Source organism: Coloeus monedula (genome assembly GCF_965178545.1).
Source record: "Coloeus monedula genome assembly, contig: HAP1_SCAFFOLD_394, whole genome shotgun sequence".
Taxonomy (NCBI): Eukaryota; Metazoa; Chordata; class Aves; order Passeriformes; family Corvidae; genus Coloeus; species Coloeus monedula.
In genome coordinates this window covers 86,605-107,145 of record NW_028120562.1, presented here as the reverse complement: position 1 = coordinate 107,145, position 20,541 = coordinate 86,605, and the positions used below count along the sequence as shown (strand labels likewise).

General features: G+C 45.3%; 1 pseudogene across 1 annotated transcript; it reads right to left on the bottom strand.

Moving 5' to 3' along the window:
- Nucleotides 1–182: 182 nt before the first annotated feature.
- On the bottom strand, nucleotides 183–15,588 carry LOC309585794 (epidermal growth factor receptor kinase substrate 8-like protein 2; annotated as a pseudogene). The gene is made up of 10 exons: nucleotides 15,514–15,588; nucleotides 14,704–14,852; nucleotides 14,432–14,558; nucleotides 13,962–14,077; nucleotides 4,275–4,386; nucleotides 3,389–3,508; nucleotides 2,391–2,538; nucleotides 1,120–1,303; nucleotides 581–713; nucleotides 183–254 (listed from the first exon to the last, which is right to left on the bottom strand). The product of its transcript is annotated as an epidermal growth factor receptor kinase substrate 8-like protein 2 (transcript).
- Between the last annotated feature and the right edge of the window lie 4,953 nt (nucleotides 15,589–20,541).

The following is a 20,541-nucleotide window of genomic DNA, read 5'->3' as shown; positions in this document are numbered from 1 at the left end:
TCCCAGTGGGACATGGTCTTATTGTCAACCCTTCCCAACAGTGTTCAAGGAATTGTCACTCTGATGGCAGCTGGACCCCAAGGGGAGCTCTGCTGCATCTGGCCTGGGCCAGGAATCATTGCTTTCATTCCCTTTTTTTCTGCACTACTTAGGGCTAAGAGCTGAAATAAAGCAGAGAGACTTTAATTTGCAGAATCAATCCTTTCCTGGCGGCGCTTCGTGATTTCTTGGAGCTCCGACTCCCCTCTGCTTTTCTGGAATGGAAACAAAACAGGCAGTTTGGATTTGAACTTCAAGCTGCAGTTAAGTGACAGTATTTAATTAACGCTGTAAAAGTAGAGCTAGTTTCAAAGAGATAAGTGATATCAGTAAAAAGCAGATTAATTAGTGGAAACAGGGGGATCTTACAGATTTGCTCAAAAGACACTTCGGAATTTTTACGTGTGTTTTATTGCTGGTGTAGGTTTGGTTGCATTTTTTTTCCCCACAATTGTATTTTTTAAAATGCCTGTTTAATGAGCTATCTGACGCTGCTGGTACAGCCCCCATTCCAGCAGGAATTATCCAGAAAAATGCTTACCTCCAGCTGGTTTTTCTCCACTGTGATCTTGCTGTAGACTCTGTTTCCCTCATCACCGCACACCTTCTTCAGCTCCTCTCTGTTGAGGGAGAAGAGCTGAGCTCCGGTGAGGATGCCCAGGTGTTCCACGGTCCTGGGGAGACACAAAGTAGGGAGGTGACGATTGTGCTGCACGTGGCCTCGTGCCAGAGGTGAGGAGTTGGAGATGGGAGGCCAGGAGCTGCAGTGGGACCATATCACGGGGCCCTGGGGCTGTTCCAAGGTGGCAGCTGCAATTCCAGTAGCATTTCAGGCCTTGGATTTAGTTAGTTAACTGTTTATCTCCAAGAAAATATTTATACCAGAGAAAGGGAGTGACTTTGGGCTCTGAACATTCTGGTTATAGAGCCTGGATTGAACAGGGTTGAAATCTAATTTGCAACACAGGCTCTGTAAGTAAATCCAAGTGGCTTGTCCCAGGTGAGATGGTGCCGGTGGCCTCCCCCGCTCCTTCTCCAGGGAAGGACGAGCATTGCACGTGGCAATAGGGCAAATCTTACTCTTTGCTGAATGACTTGGCCTCCAGCCAGGCTTTGACTTCTTCAGTGCTGGATTCAAAGGTGAGGGGCACGAAAACTTGCTGAGGCTTTTCCACTTTGAAATTCCTGTGGGGAGGCTGAATTTTATTGTTTGTGATCTTCTTTAGCAGCTCGTCGTTCAGCTCATCCGTTTGGTGAATAAGTTCTGTAGAAACAAGTAGGGAATGAAAGCAAGTCTTCAGTCAAAAATGCCATTAAATGTTTGTGGGGAAACTGTAAGGCAAATGGGGATGTGGCTCAACATTCTTATTTAAATTCAGCCCAGAAAAGTGATTCCCATTTTCCTGTGCCCCTGTGTTGCCATTTATTTTGCTCCCATCACCCCTTGGCTGTTGCCTGATGTGGAAGCACAGTTCTGTGAGAATCTACAATTGGAGGTTTGGAATTGAGACCTTTTCAGTCCTCTCTGCTGCTTCTAGTCACTAATTTGCTGATCGCAGAGCTCCAGGTTTTGCTCCGCAACAGAACAGAAGCGGCAGGAAGCACAAACTGGGAATGAGCAACACACTCATGATGGGATGAGCTTGAAGGTCCCTTCCAGCCCAGGGCATCCTGTGCTTCTGTGAAAACTCCAGTGACTCTTCATCCAGTATCGCTTTCCCCATGAAACTCCTGAAGACTGTGGAGAATAACTCAGTGATACGAACAGATTTGTGTCCTTGTATGGTGGGGCTTCCTGTCGTCCCAGAAGGGCTCCTGCTTCCAGGAGTGGACAGGGTGGGATAAGGGGTGAGGTGAGCAGGGCCCCTGATCTCTCTCCTGCTCTGTGAGCCCCACAGCACGTGCAGGGTGAGGGAGTGATGCGGATCTCCTGTTTGGCCGGGAATTCTGTGGAACCACATGAAGGAAGCGGCCAGGCGGGCACTGTGTGTGTGCCGGGAGATGAGCAAAAGGAAGTGAGAGAAAGGGATTGACCTGAGCTGTTCCTTAGACACACTTAAACATTTTGGAAGAGAAAGGAAACTCTCTCCTTGGGAGGAGGAGGAGGAAGTTAGAACTGGAGGAAGGAGGCATGGGGTGATCACTTATTGCCCTGCTCGGCCCGGGCCGCCCGAGAGCCCCGGAGGTGTCACAAGCCCCAGGGCTGCTCTCTTGGCTCTTGTCCTGCCTGGAATGGCCTCCAGACACAGTGCTGCTCCATTGCTGTGATCAGTAAAAGGTGCAGGGGAGCCCCTTGGGCAGGTCTGGTCCCCCGAGCGCCCAAACCCAGGGGAGCCCAGAGTGGGACACACACGTGCGTTCTTTGGCGTCCTGTGCAGAGTGGCGCGACAACATCTCACTGCCCCACTTATCCCCGGCGTAGCTGGCAGGCAGCTTGTGGGTTGGGCTGGATGGGCCATAGCCCCTGGGGCTCAGGTCTCCTTTGTACCTCTGGTTAGACTGGTTAGAAAGGGAAAGAAAAGTAAGAATTTTTTTTGGTCGTTTTTAATTTTCTTAAGCTTTCTGCCTCACACCCACGGAGGGACAAACTGCCGTGTTCTCCTTGTGCTGATGTGGGGCTGGGGAGACCTCAGGTGGAGCTGCATGGAAGAAGTTAATTTCTGGGAATGAAGAACCCAAAGCAAAGTCTGAAGTTTGCGCAAGGGAATTCCTAGTTGTGCCAAACGTGTTCGATCTCATTGGAAGGCAGAGCCTCACTGCTCCGTAGCTGGGATGTGAAGCGGGACCACTGCCAAGGGCCTGGAGCGGACTGGAAAGTTTTTTGACGTTTTGATTAAACTAGCAGGGATTTATCCAGAAGCCTGCTGGGCCGCCTTAGGCTTTGCCCAAACGCTGCAATACCAAAATGGGGAAGCAATTCCATGCTTCCCTAGGGTGTTTAGAACACTCCAGCTCCACATTTCTGCAGTGCAAGTTGCAGTATTCAGTTAATTCTCACTTAGATGGTGTTTCCATCTGCCTCCACTCCAGTAACGTGTTCCTGGTGCTGAACTGAACTGGCTGAGGGAAGTGTCCATCTTTAATTTAGCCCCCAAGAAAAATCTTGATGTGGAAAAATATGGAAAGCAGGAGGCTGGTGCACAAATAGGAAGGATAGGCCTTATTTGGGAAGACGATCGTAGCAAAATGTGAATTTTATCATAGGAGACTCAGGAATCTCCTGGCTTTGTCTACTTCTGAAGGTCTGTCCTGATTTGTGCATAGTATCCTAAGAAATCAGGGAGGTCTAATGACAACATTATTCCCAGAGGCAGATTGTGCCCTGCAGCTGATACCTGTCAGGTATTACCTGACTACAGACCTGTTTGAGCTCTTCCAGTTTCACCACATCCAGGATATTGTACGGAACATAACCGGCCTGCCCACTCCGGTTGAGCAACTTCCACCACTGCTTATTATCTTCCAACACCTGAGAGAGGGACAAAAATAAATCTGCTGTGGGAAAATGGGATTTCAGGCATAAACAACCAGGATATAGCGGGGCCGAACCATCCAAAAGGTGAAGTTGCCAGAAGGACATCACTGAGGCCAGGAGCTCTAATCAGATCTGTTGCTCTCAGATGCAATCCAGGACTGAAACTTTTCCTGGAAAGCATCAGAATGTATCGTAAGGATGAACAGGAGAGCACCTCTGCGTGCTGAAGAACTCATAGTTCCTACATAATGTCCCTGTTTCTCCAGACCTTTTTTTCCTAATGACTGAGTTTCTGATGTCTTTTTGCATTAAAATAAATAATTAAATAAATAAAAAGCCACATTTTGCAGAGAAACCTTTTCCTCAGGTCACAGATCAGTGTCAGCCCAAGTCACGTCCCACCTTGTCCAGCTGCCAACAGTGCTGCAGTAAGAGAAAGGTTATGAGAAAGGTGCTTTTCAGAGAAAACAAATCCTCGTGGAGGAGGAAGTGGTGATAAGGAACCGACCCAGCGGGGGATGAGCAGGGCTCTAGAGCGAGTTGTTGTCCTCCCTCCTCACTGTGGTTAAAATGGGACCGATGTCTTTGAGCTGAGGAAATGACACGACACAGCACAGGCAGCCTGCTCCAGCTTTGGGTTTGAGCAAAGCTTTGTGTCACTGCTGAGATACCACCAGGGAAAATGGAGTTGGTGCTTGTTGCTATCCCGAGCTCTCTCCTGCCCCTGGGGGACACACCTTTTCCAGGAGCGGTCACGTACCTCCAGGATTTCATCCTTCAGCACCGAGAGCTCACTGGCGTTTCGCGCGGTGAAATCGTAGCGGATTTTGGCAAATCTCTTGGGCACAGCCACCCCCTGGGCCTCGAAATTCCTGCAGAAGAGAAGTGTCCTGAAGTTCATTAACCTGAGCTAGACTGTTGGAAGGACTCTGTGTGGAAGCTGGAATTGTATTAGAGGATCATCATAAACTAAAAATATATGTGACAATGTGGCCAGATTGCAATGAATCTAAAGACAGGACAGGGTTGGCTCGAGCTCACAGAGCTGCTGCCTCCAGTGTAAACTAACCGCCTCGTGAAAGCAAATGGTTTTTCACAGACATTATTCAAATAAAAGGGGAAAGGGGAAAAAAAACCCAACCAAGAAAAAAGGAAGGTTCCCATTAGCAAAAAAAGCCTACATGAAAAAGTGAGGTTGTGAGCTATGGCCGAAGGGCTGAGTTTGGTGCTGATTCTCAATCAATTCAGCAAATGACAGTGCAATGATGCAACTGTTTTTTTAGTCAAATTTAGTCCTGATTCTTCACAGTAATTTGCCTCAAGAAAATGAGCCCCATATCCTTTGGTGAGTTCCCTGTTGGCTGAGGCCCAGACCTTCAGGCCGTGACTTCTCAACATACTTGCAGTGAGACTGGCTCCCTCTTAATTGCTTCTTTTTGAAGTATGGTTTGTCACTATCATCCTGCTGAAGATGAACAGGGCTGGTGTCTCATCTTTATATATTCTTCCCCCTCGTCCCCTCTCCTTCTTTTCCCCTTTTTCACCTCTAAATAAATTTCTTCAAGGTGATTTAACCCTGGGATAGTCTAATCCACTTTAGTCCTTCGTGGTCCACCCTCAGATAGATGTGTTGGCACAGAAGAAGTAAGGGTGTTCTCTTAGGATCTGATACTGTAATAAAGGGAAGAGAAAGATGAAACAGGCATTTCATGTTTGTCTGTTTTCTCTCCATGTCGTTTTGTGAACATGTACTCACACTTGGCCAAGAGTAGTGCATTCAGACACTGAATATGAGTGTTGAAGAGGGGACTGAGAAGAAAGAAGCTTAGTGTTCTGCAATAGGAATTATGCTTTGGGGATTTTACGCATTGTTTCCCTCTTTTTCACCATCATGCTCTTCTTGCACACTTCCTTGTCTTTTGCTATTGAGCGAAAGTCTGGAGGCTCAGAAAGCCCAAGTTTCATCTGAGAAAGATTTCCTGTGTCAGAGAGAACGGAAGGGATTCTGTTTCCATCCTTTCATGCCAGGAAGGATGAACTGCCTGTATCAGGAGGTGCCGAATTGGTTCTGGGTGCTGCTGTAGCTCACAGAATTGCAAGACCCAGTGCTGCAGGAGTTCAAATAACAGACCGGTGGAAAGGCTCAGGGGCCACAAGCTGTGCTGCATCTCTCATGGACTTGCAAGGAACCTCTCCTTTGGTGTCTGTGCAAGTGCTGGCTGATGTGGGCACTAGGATTGCTCTTTTAATCAGGCAGCTCCAGTACCTTTCAGAAAAGAATTTTCATGGCACATCATGAGCCATTAATCTCTTGACTAACCATAACATTTCCTTACTCCTTGGTTTTACAGCATTACTCAAACACTGACATTTGTCATTTCACCAGCCATCTCCCTTGACCTCTAGCATCAGGCACTTGCAGGGGGAAGGATCTGGTCTCACAAATATTTTCATACTCTGATCTCTGTGATTTATTAACCATGAAGTTTTGCCTTCAGAACTCAAGATGCCATTTCAAATAATTTCATGTGCAAAAGTCGAGTTATTGGGCAAAAGGGATCCTTGATAGCTGGGTACAAAGGACAGCAGGACTGCTGTTGCTGTTTTCTTTTCAACTACTGTGCTTGCTGTGTGACCTTGAGGAAATAGGTTCGCTGCAGCTTTATGGTTCCGTTTTTGCATAGGGAAAATAAGGGCAGTGATAATTGCTTTCAGTTGTAAAACACTTCAAGATTTATGGAATATGAATGATTCTTACTAAGTGAAAAGTGTTGCAAAGCTGGCTTAGTTGCACACTGTGCTAACAAAATCCCGTATCAGCCTATTGACCCCAGCCTGAAACACTCATTAAAGTTTATAGGACATTTTGGTGGATGAGTTGAGGCAGTTGTTCTGCTGGAAATATCATACTGAAAGCACTTTTAAATCCATCATCCGCTTTGACATTTTTCTCTATTAAAACTAAACACAACTGCTTGCTCTTTCCAGTTTTCTTAGTTTAGTTTTTGATGGGTAAGTACTCACTGTTAACTCAGCTTGTACCCCCATGGCATCTGAGACATTACAGTTCATTCTAGTCATAGCATAAACACACAATAGCTGTTGTACTGAGACAAAAAGAGTTATAAAACATGTAAGATATCCAATGGACTGGTATTAACTATCAAGTTGCATGGTCACTTTTGAATGTCAAATGTTCTTTTTATGGATACTGCATTAATTTAATTTGTGCTTAAACGTTAGCTAGGCTAGACATTGGTGTCTGAAAAGTTTACATATTTTTCCAATGTCAAAATGTGTAAATTTAGTATTAAAGAAACAAAACATATTTACTTGTACTAGAGGAAAAATACTTTCGTAGCAAAGAAATTAACTGAGGTGCTCTTTAGAAATAGGTCTGGCTTGCTTACAGAATTGTTGCTTATGCAGTAAAGCAGATCTACAGATGTTTTCTTTTTTTCTTCCAGATAAAACTTGGATTGTTTGAAAAGTGGGGAGATATTTCACCATAGTACAAAAGAAGATACAGAAGAGGAGAGCAGAATGAGAGCTTTGCAAGTGCCACGTGCCTGCAGCCTGCTGTCTTTAGCGATGCTGTTCCTTCCAGTCACTGGAACGTCAAAACAAAATATCCCAAGACTGAAGCTTTCCTATAAAGGTAAACTTTTCAGTAGTTTTTCTGATTCTGCCACTTTGGTTTCGATGTGATACTGCCAGCAGTTCTTTTTGTATTACTAACCAGGAAATACATAATAGAAGCCTTAAAGATGGATGAATTCTGCCTCGGGGCAGTATTAAAATCTGGGTTTTTTGTTGTGTCGGGGCACATGTTTCTGAAGTATAAATGTCTTTTAAAAGTATTATTTCTGTTTGCTCCAAGAGGATGTTAACAGACTATACATAAATTAGAGGGGAGTGGTCCTTGAAAGGCTCTGAGGTGCATTGGAGACATTCCTGTGTGGCTGGTGCGGATGATGTGACACATGGAGGACATTCACACCTTCCTACAGCATCAGAGAAAGTTGAGAGCGCTGACTCAAGTGTTTCAAGGGGACTGACATTTATTTTTGTAATAATTCTTTTTCTATCACTAAGTGGGTATGTTAAACTCTTCATATGTGGTTTTCTTTCTCCTTGCCTCTTTGGATCACAAAAGCGTGATTCTCTGCAGAATTTCTTAGTCTTGTGTGTAGTTCTTGTTAAGAATGGTACCGTCTGAGGGATTTCAACACAGACATATTTATGTATTAATGGCCAATTTTTTAAAGAAGGTGGATTTCTTTTTGCTTTGCATGTACAGTACACCTCCACAGGCACAGAGATGTGTCACTGACACTTCCTTCTTTAGTGAAAACAAATGCTCTCCAGTTAGTTATGTTTCAGCTATGTCAGCCCCTTGCCCTTAGGGGAGCTATTTCTGCTCTGTTTTTCAAACTTATGTCTTCCTATGCATTGCAGAGTTACACTCAGGATGGTGTGATGGGACAGGCTGTAGAGCCTTCATCGGGGCTTATGATATGTTTATCATGAGTTTAACACCCAGAGAAATGTATTGAGTAAGCAGAATGACATGCTATTTATTTACAAGCTTCTCTTTTGCTAGATTTGCATGCCACTGTGCATGCTATTCCACTGTGTATATAAATGTGTTTGGATGTGTTTGTGCGAGAGAGACAGAGGAAGCAAGATCAAGGGATCTTGACAACATTTTTATAAATTCAGGGAACAGTTGCACTCCCTGAAGCCAATGCATACAGAAACTGAAAGAGCTGACATGAGTTATGAAAGTTAGCAGTAAAACCCTCCTGACATACAGCTGGCCTTCTCACAGCTAGGCCTTTTGAGCTAATTCCCAAAAGCAGCATATACCATATGGCCATGGCATTTACTGTGGATTTGACACTCACGATTAGTGAATTCCTCTCAACTTCAAAAGCAGATAGCCTTTGGCAAAATCCTGATGGATGCCTTTGGCAGGTAAAGAGGGGGAGAAAGAAAAATTAGTGAGGTCAACACAGGGGAAAAAAAATGGCTGAAATCTTAGTTTAAAATAGTGGCAGAGACCTGCTGGGAACAGTTGGGAAAATGCCTGAGCTCGTTTAAAAAGACAGTGAGCAGATGATTGATATTTAGGCCCTGACCCAAACTTTTCTTAGCAACTTTATAAACCTTTCAGTTTGGCTTGAGGGATACCGTTTCCTGTCCAAACTTATTCACCTATATCCCTGTAGGGGGGGAAAATCAACAACAGGTACAGATGCAAAACAGCACATAAATCTTAGTTTTGAGAGCTGTGATGGAACTGAAAAGTCAGAAGAAAGAGAATTACCAGAATTTATTGTGCCTTGTCTTACTTTCTTGGGGGGTTGGAAGGTGTATATTTTTCCACATGGAACAAGAAATAATTTAATGCTGTTTTTTCACATTTATGTATTGTAAATGATTCCAGTATGGCTTATCATAATTAAACTATATTTTGCGTGTTGACAACAGAATATCAGATGTACTGAATATTTAATATAGTTGTGAGAATTAAGTCCACCTTCCTCCCCCCAAATCTTTCAGACAAAACAATTCCAAGGTTTCTGAGAATAAGATGTAGGAGAAATGAACTGTTTTGCCAGTTCTCATAAAATTGTTAGTCATGTCACTGACAAGTCCTGGCATCTCTGTTCTTTGGAATTCATACTTGAACTCTCATGAAGAGGAGAATACAGGGCTCTTTTCCTTCTTTATGGAAAACAGATGAGAACTGGCCACATCAGGCAGTTCCAAAAACCTGGTCACATGTGTCTTTGAAGGGAAGGTTTCATCTCCTTTCAGGTGCAATGTGCTTATGGCATAGCTCCATCTTCCCAGAAGAGCTGAGCATTTGCTGGGGCAGGAGAGCTGGAAGTAAGCGGGACTTTGCTCTGCAGTTACTGAAGCTTCCAGTTGCATCAATCAGTGGTGGATGGAGGAAGAGGGAGAGGGTAGGGTGGTTAAAGATGTGTCTATAACTGCAGGAGTGCTTCAATAAACCACAGCATGTCAAAGCTCCTTTGTGTTCAAACAGCAATTGAAATTTTAGACCTTCTCTGAATGGCAGTTATAGGTTTCCTTCTTCTCAAGGTTGTCATCTTAACGAATGGGAATCTGTGCAGGAAATGTTAAGATATTCCAGTGAGTGATGTTGGGATCAATGTAAAGTCATACAATGGATTTCCTTTATTGTTTGTCCCAGTCTAAAGATGTGTTCTAAAAAATTGTGCATGTATAAAACTAAAACTACACACAAATCAATTAAAATATGTTGTAGTACAGAATCAAAGTCATATATTTTCCACCTGTGTTAACCGAATACACTATGATCTTTAATCACATATCTCATCCTTTCACATTTTCCCTGATCCATTAGTTGAAAAATTCTCTTATTCACTCAGACTTAACGTTTAGATACTCGTTCATGTCATTACTATCCCAGAAATTGTCACTCCTCTTGTGATGTTTTTAGGGTGCTCTCACTGCATATACCTTACTTATTCTGTGTATCTTAGATACTTCTACAAGATTGAGGTGCTTTTACTATTACAGCTTTAATATTAGGAGAAGGTAACAAACTGTCTTCTAATAGAAGATTATGATCTTTAGAAAACCAGGGGATGATTTTGAGTAATATTCCATATTTTGACTCTCTTTGCCCAGTACTGCTTTCAGTCTAAGACCAACAGTGTGTATTTATCACTCATTTTCATGTAGCTGGAGATAACCTGTGACCTTCATCCAAACTGCAGAACTCCACAAGCACAGAAGTGATATTCAGCTTCCCTAAGCAGCACGTCCTTGTTGTCTGCTGCCTCATTTAACATCCTCATTCCAACCTCTAGAGCAGATGCAGAAGGTTTTCATATACCAGTCTAATTCATTAATGTCATTTTCAGGACAGCATCAGTTCTGTTACTAAAGAATGGAAGGCTCAGTGTCCTAATTCATGTATGTTTAATTCATACAGTGTAGACAGTCTTGTTTCTGTTTGATCTTCTGAGTAATAATTTTTCCTAATGCATTGGGAGGTCCTTCCATAAATATCGTGTGTGTGTCTTTTTAGATTTTACTTCATAGGGAGAAGTAAAGAATAGCCAGACCAGAAGGTTGATTGCCTTCTGAGAAAAAGAAGAAAAAAAAGCAAATTTTTCTCAATTTGTGGCTATCCTAAAATTTTCCTGCCGAAAGAGAGAATCCTAATTGCAAATTTAACCCTATTGATTTGATTTACTTGGCTGCTTTTCATGGACATTTTAGTAAGTGCAGTCTGTGTTCTCAGTGAATGCATTTATATTACAAAAGTGTGCACCCTAGTTTCTTGGCTGGGGGGCATGCCCTAGCCCAGATTTGGACATTGTCACCAGTGACATCCACAAACATCTATCATTCCCGTGTGGGAATGTGGCCATTCCCCAGAGCAAGCCATGCTTACTGTGACAGCGGTGACTTGGTCAGAGGACCAGGAATCCTGCATTGTGACACAGTACAGAGGAATAAGCAGGACTGAAGGCAACGTTTGGCTTTTAAAGCAGGATTTACTTAGCACTGTTAAAAACGACTGTGGTAGTAATTTACATCTAATAAACAAAAGCATTATTCTCAGCTGATTTGTTTTTCTCCATATAGAATGAATTAAGATGCAGTCTCATTCTCACTGAAGTCATGGCAAGAGTTTTTCCACTGAAGTAAATTGAAGCAAGATCAAATTCACGCTCTTCACTTTTTTCATCTTACCTAAGTAAACTAAAGACAGGTAGTTCTTTCTCCTCTGCTGAAGGATGACAGTGCTAAATCATCAGCTCCACATGGAAATTAGCCATGTTTAAGGATTGTTTAGTTTCACGCAGTGTTTTGCGCACAGGATTTTCTTCCCCCAGAGTGATCCATTCTTAAAACATGGTGAAAAAGCAAACAGAGAACATTTTGGTGCCAGGAATTCTTTTGAAAATTTGACTGGGTGAGTGCATTTCCTTAATGTTCAAAAATTATCCTTTGACCATGCTATTTAACAGTGTCAAGCATTCTGTTCTCTATATTGTTTTTGCTTTAAACCTGTTTCATTTTAGAACTGATGAGATGCTTAACTGTTGCATCAGAGCAGTTAGTTTGTTCAGTTTCAGTACAGCTGGCTTATTTCCATGTCATGCATCATTTAATTATACATATAAAACATAGTTAAAATTGTACAGCTCCATGAGCCTCACTTAAACTGTCTGTGACACTGCAGTAATCCCAGTACCCTGACGGGGTGTTGCACAGCTGTGACTGGTTGGAATGTGGTAAACTGGTGATGTGTAAGAGAGCCTAGAAGTGAGCTTGCATTTTGCAGCTGTGCTCGCTCTACTGGAAGAGGAAGTTAAACCAGAAAAAAACTGCTCTTGTGGCAATATCAGCATCTGTAAATCTGAATGCTTAATGAAAATCAAGGAAAATGTGCTGAGTGAGGAAGTGGTGCTTTTCCCTTGTTTGTCATTTAATTAAGTTTTGGTGGTTTGTTATTTCTCAGAAAAATCTATCTCAGATTCCTCTGTGGAAAAACATGAAGTGTTTATGTGAGAGTGAAGATCCTAGTATTGGATGATTGTCTAGATATGCAAAAGACTTTGCCTGTTTTGTCTCAAAAATGCTTTCTGGAGGCAGTGATCATTGACACTTAAAATGTACCCTAGCTTGAAGATGGATGGGCACTGCTGTCCATGTGTATATGCTGTCGACTGAGTATAAACTTGAAGGCATTTATTACATCTTAGTAATGGGAAAAGCAGCAAATTTCTTACAGACATTTTTTTCCTTTTTTAAGCTAGTGAACTTGAAGGTCAGATTCAACTATATGTTGCATTTTCTGTCATATAATTATCATATCTATAATGTCCTGAAGAGCAGCCTCCAGTCAGTGACATCAACAGTTTACACAGCAGTTGAACTAAGAATAACCTTGGAGAACAGACCCATGTCAACCTCTTATGAGTGTAAACTGTAGTTCACAACAGTTTCTGTTTTTTCATGATCACAGAAGGGCCTCAGTTGGATAAAAGAAGAATTGTGTTCAAAAAATACAAAACTATTCTGCTGAATGTTCACTTTACTGTATCTCAGAAGAGGAGAGGAAACAAAACTGAAAGAGTAATACTTAATAAAGTATTTTTGCTCCCTTATAAAAAGAAGGACAGGACAACATCAAAAACAGCTTCCCTAGAAGAATGCAGGGAAGATACATGATAAGTGGCATCAGCTTGGAAGAGGGATCAAAACTCTTTCTTTGATTGCTTTTACTAATGACATCTGTTTAAGCAAATCCAATTCAGAGCAGTTTCAGAAATCCCAAACTTGTTCTCTTTCTGAGCACTATTTGGAGGGCATGATCTGCCTGACATCAGTGTCTGTCTAGCAGTGGACATCTGTGGTCACTATGCAGGTGCTCGATTCACATCCTGTTTCCTTTTCCTCCCTCCCCATTTCTGCAGTTCCATTTATAGGTGAGTTCCCCAAAGAAGAGCTGAGGAACATAGGGGATGACTCTTCCGTACTCACAGTCCTTTGGAGATAAATACACAGAGATAGCAGAAAGAGTCAGAATTTCCTTTAATAAACCAGCGCAATATCAGACAGGAAGGGCCAGGAAGTGCTCCAAGAGCTAGAGCATTACACAGGCGGGCTGGGAGGGCTGGGAATGTTCAGCCTGGAGAAGAGGAGGCTCTGGAGAGCCCTTAGAGCCTTTTCCAGTGCCTAAAGGCGCCCCAAGAGAGCTGGAGAGGGACTTGAAGAGCCTGGCGTGAAAGGACAAGGAGGAATGGCTTCCCGCTGCCAGAGGGTGGGTTTAGATGGGATATTGGGAAGAAATCCTTCCCTGTGAAGGTGCTGAGGCCCTGGCACAGGTTGCCCAGAGAAGCTGTGGCTGCCCCTGGATCCCTGGCAGTGTCCAAGGCCAGGCTGGACAGAGCTTGAAGCAACCTGGGATAGTGAAAGGTGTCTCTGGCCATGGCAGGGGGTTGGAACGGGATAATCTTTAAGGTCCCTTCCCACCCAATCCCTTCTGTGATTCCATGATTCCAGCGTCTCTACACACATGGAGAGCCAAAGCGCAGTGCAGCATCTTTGGCACCTGATCCTTAAGGTCACTTTGCTGGGCTGATGTTGGGAAACAAGACCTATGGATGGACTGATGAAGTCAGTCAATATTTTTGCCTCCTGCGGTGGAAAACACCTGCGATTCCTTTCCTTGCAGAGCTGCTGGGGGTTAAACAGCAGACAGTGCTTATGGGAATAACCCCTCAGCTGATCTTTGTCTTCCCTTGGTGGTTATTAACAGTGGCAGGGAGTTGTCTCCAGGATGCCCAAACGTCCCAGTGTCACTGTACGTGTCCGTGTGCGTTCATGAGGTTCCGAGGCGGGAGCCAAAGCTCCGGGCGTGCGGATCCATCACCTATTTCCATGTGGAGTGATGTTCTGTTTGAAGGCATCCCCGACCTGTGTCTGCTCAGCCGTCTGGCCACGCTTGAGTGAGGAGTTCCAGTAAGGATATCCATTGGCTGAGGAGAGCTGGAAAGGCAGACATGGAGTCAGTGTTACCAGGAAAGGGGAAAGCTGATCGGAGAAAAGGAGAGGGATAGTGGTAGATGAGTCATGGTCTGGCAGATTTTGGTCAAGGTGTTCTCCAGGGAAGCCTGTGTCCCTGGAGCTCAGTTACGCTGTAGGGTGCTGTTGCCTTGGATTGGGAGAGGCTCATTATTGCTGCCCTTTTCCAGCCTCATTTGCTTTCTGTATTTAACTGGGGCAACCAGATCCAACTGAGTTTTGAGCCAACTACTTGTTGCATGCCACCACTACCCCTGCAGCTCCATTTCTCCAGAAAAGGGGGAGGGAGAGTGAAGAGACAGGGACACAGGACTAACCTTCCTCTTGCAAGTGTCCAATGTCTATTTCCCAGGGAGCTCCACGGAAGATTTCTGTGGGTGGTTCCCAGCCGTTGCGGAATTTGGGGATGTAGGTGGGGACATTCGTGTCTCGGGGCCACTCGGCTCTAGGACAGAAAGTGGGAATATGAGGTGACATTCACGAAGAATGTGTCTTTCAGGGCATCCCCTGAAAGAAGAAGCAGGAGCATCAGGGAATCCAAGCATCCCGTCTGCGTGGGGAGCCTGGGGAGATGGCAGCTCTGTCCTTACCTGGATCTGGTCCATGTCTCCCCCAGGGAATCCCAGAGGTTTATCTCTTTGGGTGTCAGGTGTCCTCTCAGGAAATCGGTGGTGTCTTTACAAAGCAGTGGGCTGAGGACAGACGGGGCCAGCTCGGGGCCACTGCAGCTGTTGATGATCTGAGTCACACACAAACCACACAAAGAGGAGAGAACTTGCAGGAAACGGTCAAAATGTCAAACCAGGGACACACAGATGAGCAGGAAGCGAAGACAAAGCTGATCCTTGGATCAGCACAGTCACTGCAAGAAACATCAACCTAAGTCTTTGAAGGAGACTGGACAGTTCAAGGGAACATGAGATTTTTTTGGATTGGAGTCAAAGGAAGAGCTGATCTACAAATGAGCTGTTGTTACAGACGAGTGAAGTGTCAGAAGCTGACACTTCAAAAAATGGAAAGTATCTTGCTATTCCTTTGTGGCTCCTTTTCCAAGTTGGGATTTCTGCTTCCAAGCATTTTCAGTGCAAATACTGAGCCGTATTTGCCTGAAGGTGAGACCAGACAGATTCCCAGTGGGGATTCCAGCTGGCTGCCCCTTTTGTTCACAGTAATGCCTTATTGACCCGGTGGAAGGATTCATATTTGCTGGGATTCCTGTATTTACTTCAAGCTTCAAACCGGATCAGAGGCCAGGAACAACCGGCATCGCTTCTGGAAGTTCCTGAGAAAGCTGTGGCCAGGTATGAGCAGTTTTCCAACCCTGTTGCACAATCTATCTACTTGTAAGTGTGAACTAGAAATAAAAGGAGTTCCCAGTGAGACCTGGGAATAAGATTTACCAGTTCCAGCGGCCTGAAGAGGAAATGCACCAACTCTGAAGCACGGGGGTTTTGGATGTGCTTCCTTAGTTTGGCCTGAAAAGAGAACGTAAACACAGTTTAACCCTAACCTGAGTGTGCCTTCTCTTTTCTGTCACATGGGGCAAGTGTTGTGGACTGATGAGAACAGTAAGGGATGGAGGAGTAGGAATCATTCATTTTTATTTTGTGTCCATTTCTAATTCCCAATGAATTTCAGGAGGGGGGGAATACCCTCTCTGTTAAATCAGTGCCTTTAAAGCTAATTTGAACAGACACAGAAGACCTTGGCTTATTTTGAAAGTCCTAGTGAGGAAGGGCCAGGATTGCTGGTGCTTCTGCCTCTTGCAGGGTTGAGAATCCCACTAGTTCCATGGATGAAAACAACAGGATAGGTGTTCTGAGGGTCCCCTGGCAAACTGCTGACAAGGGAAAGTCTCCACCAAGGTCTTGCCTGGGGCACCTGGAGCTGCCCTGGCCACTGAAAGGCTCCAAATCCAGTGGTATTTGAGGTGAGCTGTGGCAGAATGGAGGAGCAAACACTTGGGATTGATTTACTGCAAGAACTGGGTTTCAGTAACAGCAATCAGCTGAGCTGTGGTGAGAAACCTCTCCAGTTTGTGCTCCCATTCAGCTCCTTCTCCTGTCCTGGACTCCTGGTGCTGTTGCCATGGGAGACAGGCTCCCTGCTCCTACAGAAATGCAAAGCATTTGAAATGCCGGAGATGAAACATTAATGTGGAGTGGGAAACAACTGCTGGCAGCAGGGTGACCCAATGAACGGGCACTTCCCAGGGACTCGGCAGCCCCATGGTGAGGAACGTGGCAGGACCCCACCACAGTGTCCCAGCTCTGCTGCGTGCTCCACCCTGGGCTCTTGCCAGGAGATCAGCTGCTCCTTCTGATTCTGAGCAGGCACAAATTAGCCATATTTGCTTCTCAAAGAAAAGGCTGGAGCTTGGTATCCTGCTTTAAGGTTGTTTACAGTCTCTTGGTTTTCCTTATTAATAACTGCCCAGGAAGGAGCTTGTAGGATGTGTTCACTGGACAAGTTTGGTCACAACTGACAGAATTCCTGCTGCAGTGGTGAGGCAGGGACTGAGCCTGGTTCATTGTCCCCAGAGCTCAGGTAGTACAGGACAGTCAGGCCAGTAAAACCCCTGCTCAGGGCTGGGAATGAGATCCTGGCCAGCTTTCCCTCTCTGCCCCTCTCTGCAGTCCTGCTGGCCTATGTCATGCCCTGGGGCCACTCTGCCGTTGCTCAAATGGCCAAAATCCACTCATCCAGGAGTGGGAAAGGGAGGGAGGGCACAGGAATTCATCTTAGGTGGTGAGGCCTGGAAATTTTCAAGGCAACAAATTGATCCTCCTCCTCCTCCTCCTCCCCCTCCTCCAGCAGCTCTTCCTCCTCCTCCGACTTCGACTCGGATCCGAGCTCCTCCAACAGCAGCAGCAGCAGCAGCAGCAGCAGCAGCAGCAGCAGCAGCTCTGAGGATGAGCCCCCGAAGAAGAAGAAGAAGAAATAGCTGGGGAGCTGCAGGACTGGTGTGGAGTGGGGGACAAGCCCCTCCCAGGGGCTGGAGCACACGGCTGCCAAACATTCAATGGTCAACATTTCTACTGCTCACACTTTCCAAGTGTTTTGCCTAGTTGTTCCTAGGACATGGAAGGTATTAAATGGCTTCCTGAGATGTACTGAGAGAGTATTTTTGTACTTTATCCTTTTATGGAAAATTTTACTTTTTTAGTTCCAAGAAAAATTAAAAAAAAATCTATCATCAGATTCGTTTCCATGAGCTGAAGTCCAGTAACCTGGATGCTTACATGCTGGAAAGCAAAAGCTTTTTATTGCAGGTTATGTTGTGCATCGTGTGCTGTTCCTCTGTTAATGACAGCTTCACTTCCATTGAGAAAATCCTCTCCAGCTGTTAAAAGCAGAAGTTTTTCAGCGCTGCTGTGGAGCTGTGGCATAGTTGAAGCTGAATGCACAACGTGTCCCACACAGAGCCTCCCATCTCATCAGCTGGTGCCAAATGGATTCTGTGCTGCTGAGCTTGTGTTCCAATGGCTTTTCCTGATGCTTCCAGGTCCAGTCTTAAGTGCACCATCCAGCTGAGCTGTGTTGGTTTGTTACTGATCAATGGAGTGCTTGTCCTGCCCGCAGGCTCTGGGCTTTTCACTCCCCTGTGGCCTTGGCTCGTGCGTTGGAAGTGTTTGCTGAGACACAGAGTGTTGGTGGTGGGAAGCAGCAGCTCAGTGACTTGGGGCTGCTGCTGCTTTAGGAGTTTCATCTTTGTGCCTTTTTTTTGTCAATTCGGTGTGCCCCAGTGAGACAAGGGCTGCAGTGGGTGTTCTGCAGAGCTCCAGCTCAATATTGCCACGCAGCAAAAGCAGAGAAATAATAACAGCCACAACTGGGCACTGTTCTCACTGGATGCTCAGTAAAAAAGAGACTCCTTGAAATAAAGGGCTCAAAGGAAAGTGTTTCCCTTTGCATGTGTGAAATGCAGGATTGCCGAGTGACAGTCTGCAGAAATTCAGTCATTCTTTGTTTGTGGGAACTGCCCTGGAGAAGGAAGTGAATGCAAAAGCCCCACAAGCCCTACAAAAGCAGATGCAGACAGGCTGCAGAGCAGGGATTGCTGGATGCAGAGTGGGAATTCGTTGTTCTTCTGGGGGATTGAAGCAGTTGCCATTAGGATTTTATTTGGTGATGCAGTCTCCTGAATTTCTTCTTGTCGGAGTGCCCTTTGTGGGGAGGGGGCATCACTTGTGGAAGAATTCTCAAGTATCTTGGTTTAGGTAAAATACAGTAACTAAAGTATTTTTTATAATTTTTACGGAAAAGGTAGTGCGTAGACTTCCTTTGGAATAAACTGTACTTCTTTAAATGTTTGTGCGTGTGTGTCTGTGTGCACTCCTGTGTTTTACAGAACACGTTGCAGACTGTAAATAAAACTACCAGAAAGGTGTTGAAGTCTTGTGGACTGAATGTACCATTTAATGGGAAAGGGAATAAATTATTAAGCAGCAGTTGCTAAGTGGATGCTTCCTGCAAATATCTGAAATCTTTGTGGTGTTTGTGTGCAGGTTTCAGCTGGAGTTGCCCTGGCATTGCCTCCCAGAGGGGCAGGATTGCTCCCCAGGAAGTTCTCCAGCCAGAAGTCCCTCTGGATCCAGATTATTTTTTAAAAAAAGTTTAGTTTGTCTTGGCTTTTTCTTTTTTTCCTGCCCTTTCTGGTTTGTCTCTCCCTGTTCTTCTTTTACAGAGGAACCCCTCCCCAGCCCGGCCAGAGCCGCAGCCTCCTTCATGTGCCGCTGCCTCACTCGCTGCTGCTGGTGCTGGCTCAGGAATGTGCTCAAAGCCCGGCTAAGCAGGAATTGTTCCGGGCCTGCTCTGTTGAATCGCTGCCGCCGCGAGCAAAGCTGCCCCTGCTCCTTGAGGGGAGCGCTCGCTGCAGCCCGGCAGGAAAAGAGCCCAGGAAAAGCCGCGCCCTTTGCAGGAGAAGCGCTGGGAGCAGAGGGGAGAGCGGGAAAAGGCAGCGAGAGCAGCTGGGCGGGCGGGGCGGCATCAGCGCTGATCCCTCCGCGGGCAGGAGCGCATCACAAATAGTCCCTCCGGCGGATCACTCCGCGGGCGGGCGCCATCACCGCTAATACAAGTATTTATAAATTCAAAAGAACTCATTAACACAGAAGAAAGCAAGTATGCTTCATGCTGGGTGGGAAACATAGGGTCTAAGGGATAAGAATTTTAAAGGTTTTTTTGTTTGTTTGTTTGTTTTTTTTTTTTTTTTTTATTATTTTATGAGAGAACTACATACCCCATGGCACCCACAGAGTTCAGGACGGGTAGAGAGGATGAAACAAACTTTAAAGAGAACCTTAACTGAATTAATAATTGAAACTCAAATGTCATGGGGTATGTAGTTCTCTTATGAAATTAAAAAAAATTAATATAAAATAAACAACTTTAAATTTTTATTTTATTATTATTCCATGTTCTTCTCCCCCTCCTGGATGAGGAATAGGGGTCGGTATTTGCGGCTGTGCACTGTAAGGAAATAAACGAGGAGTGGCTGAACCTGCCATCGCAGGTGGCTGTGATCTGGCCACTGGAGGAGAGGGTGCAGTGGATCTGGGTAGGGTACTGCCAGCATGCGGGATGGGTGAGGGGTGGGGACCCAGTGCTGCAACCTCTGGAGGCAGATAATCTGCACGTTCTCTGAGTCGGAAATAAAGGTGACGAACAAAGTCATCCGAACGCTGAAAGCGACGGTGGAAAAATGAGGGATCAGATGCCTGTTGTGGATTTCGAAGCTGTGAAGAAGGCATATGAGAAGTTGGAGTTGTATTGGTTGTTGTAAAAAAAGGAGATGAAGCTTGGGAAGATAGAGGAATGCTTTCTGAAGCTGTGCTGGTCACTATATCCTTCTCACTGAAGTGTTGAGCAGGCATTTGAGGATGAAAAAGTCCCATAAAATCAGCTGAATGTCCCTGAGAAGTTCGAGAAGAATGTGCATGAAATGGAATGTCTCGATGCGAGACGTCACTATTAATAACACGTGCTTGGTCCTGTTGTGATGGAAGAGGTGTCCACGTATAGTTGAGAAAGCCCTCTTTCTGTTCTGGAGATAAAATCGTATTTGTTTCGCTGAAATGGCACGGGAAACATGGTTCAGCATCGTGTGATTGTTGTGATAATCCTCTGAGTGGTGTTATCAGAGTGATGATAGGGGGTACATGCCGTGGTGACACGGCAGCTGTTGAAATGTCTCTGCTGTGTGTCCACGGCTGTGGCTGCGGTGCAGACGGGGGCTGTGTGGACACAGAGCTGGTAGGAGGTGTAGCTGCCGAAAGCTCCTAGGATGGAACTGCAGTAGCCGAACGAATTGCACTGCTGGCTGGAGGTGCTGTGCTTATCGGTCGTATCGGCGTGGCAGCTGAAGCGTCCGTGTGTGGCTGGAGGTGCCGGGCAGCGGGGCCGTGGCTGGGCTGGAAGCGGGGCCG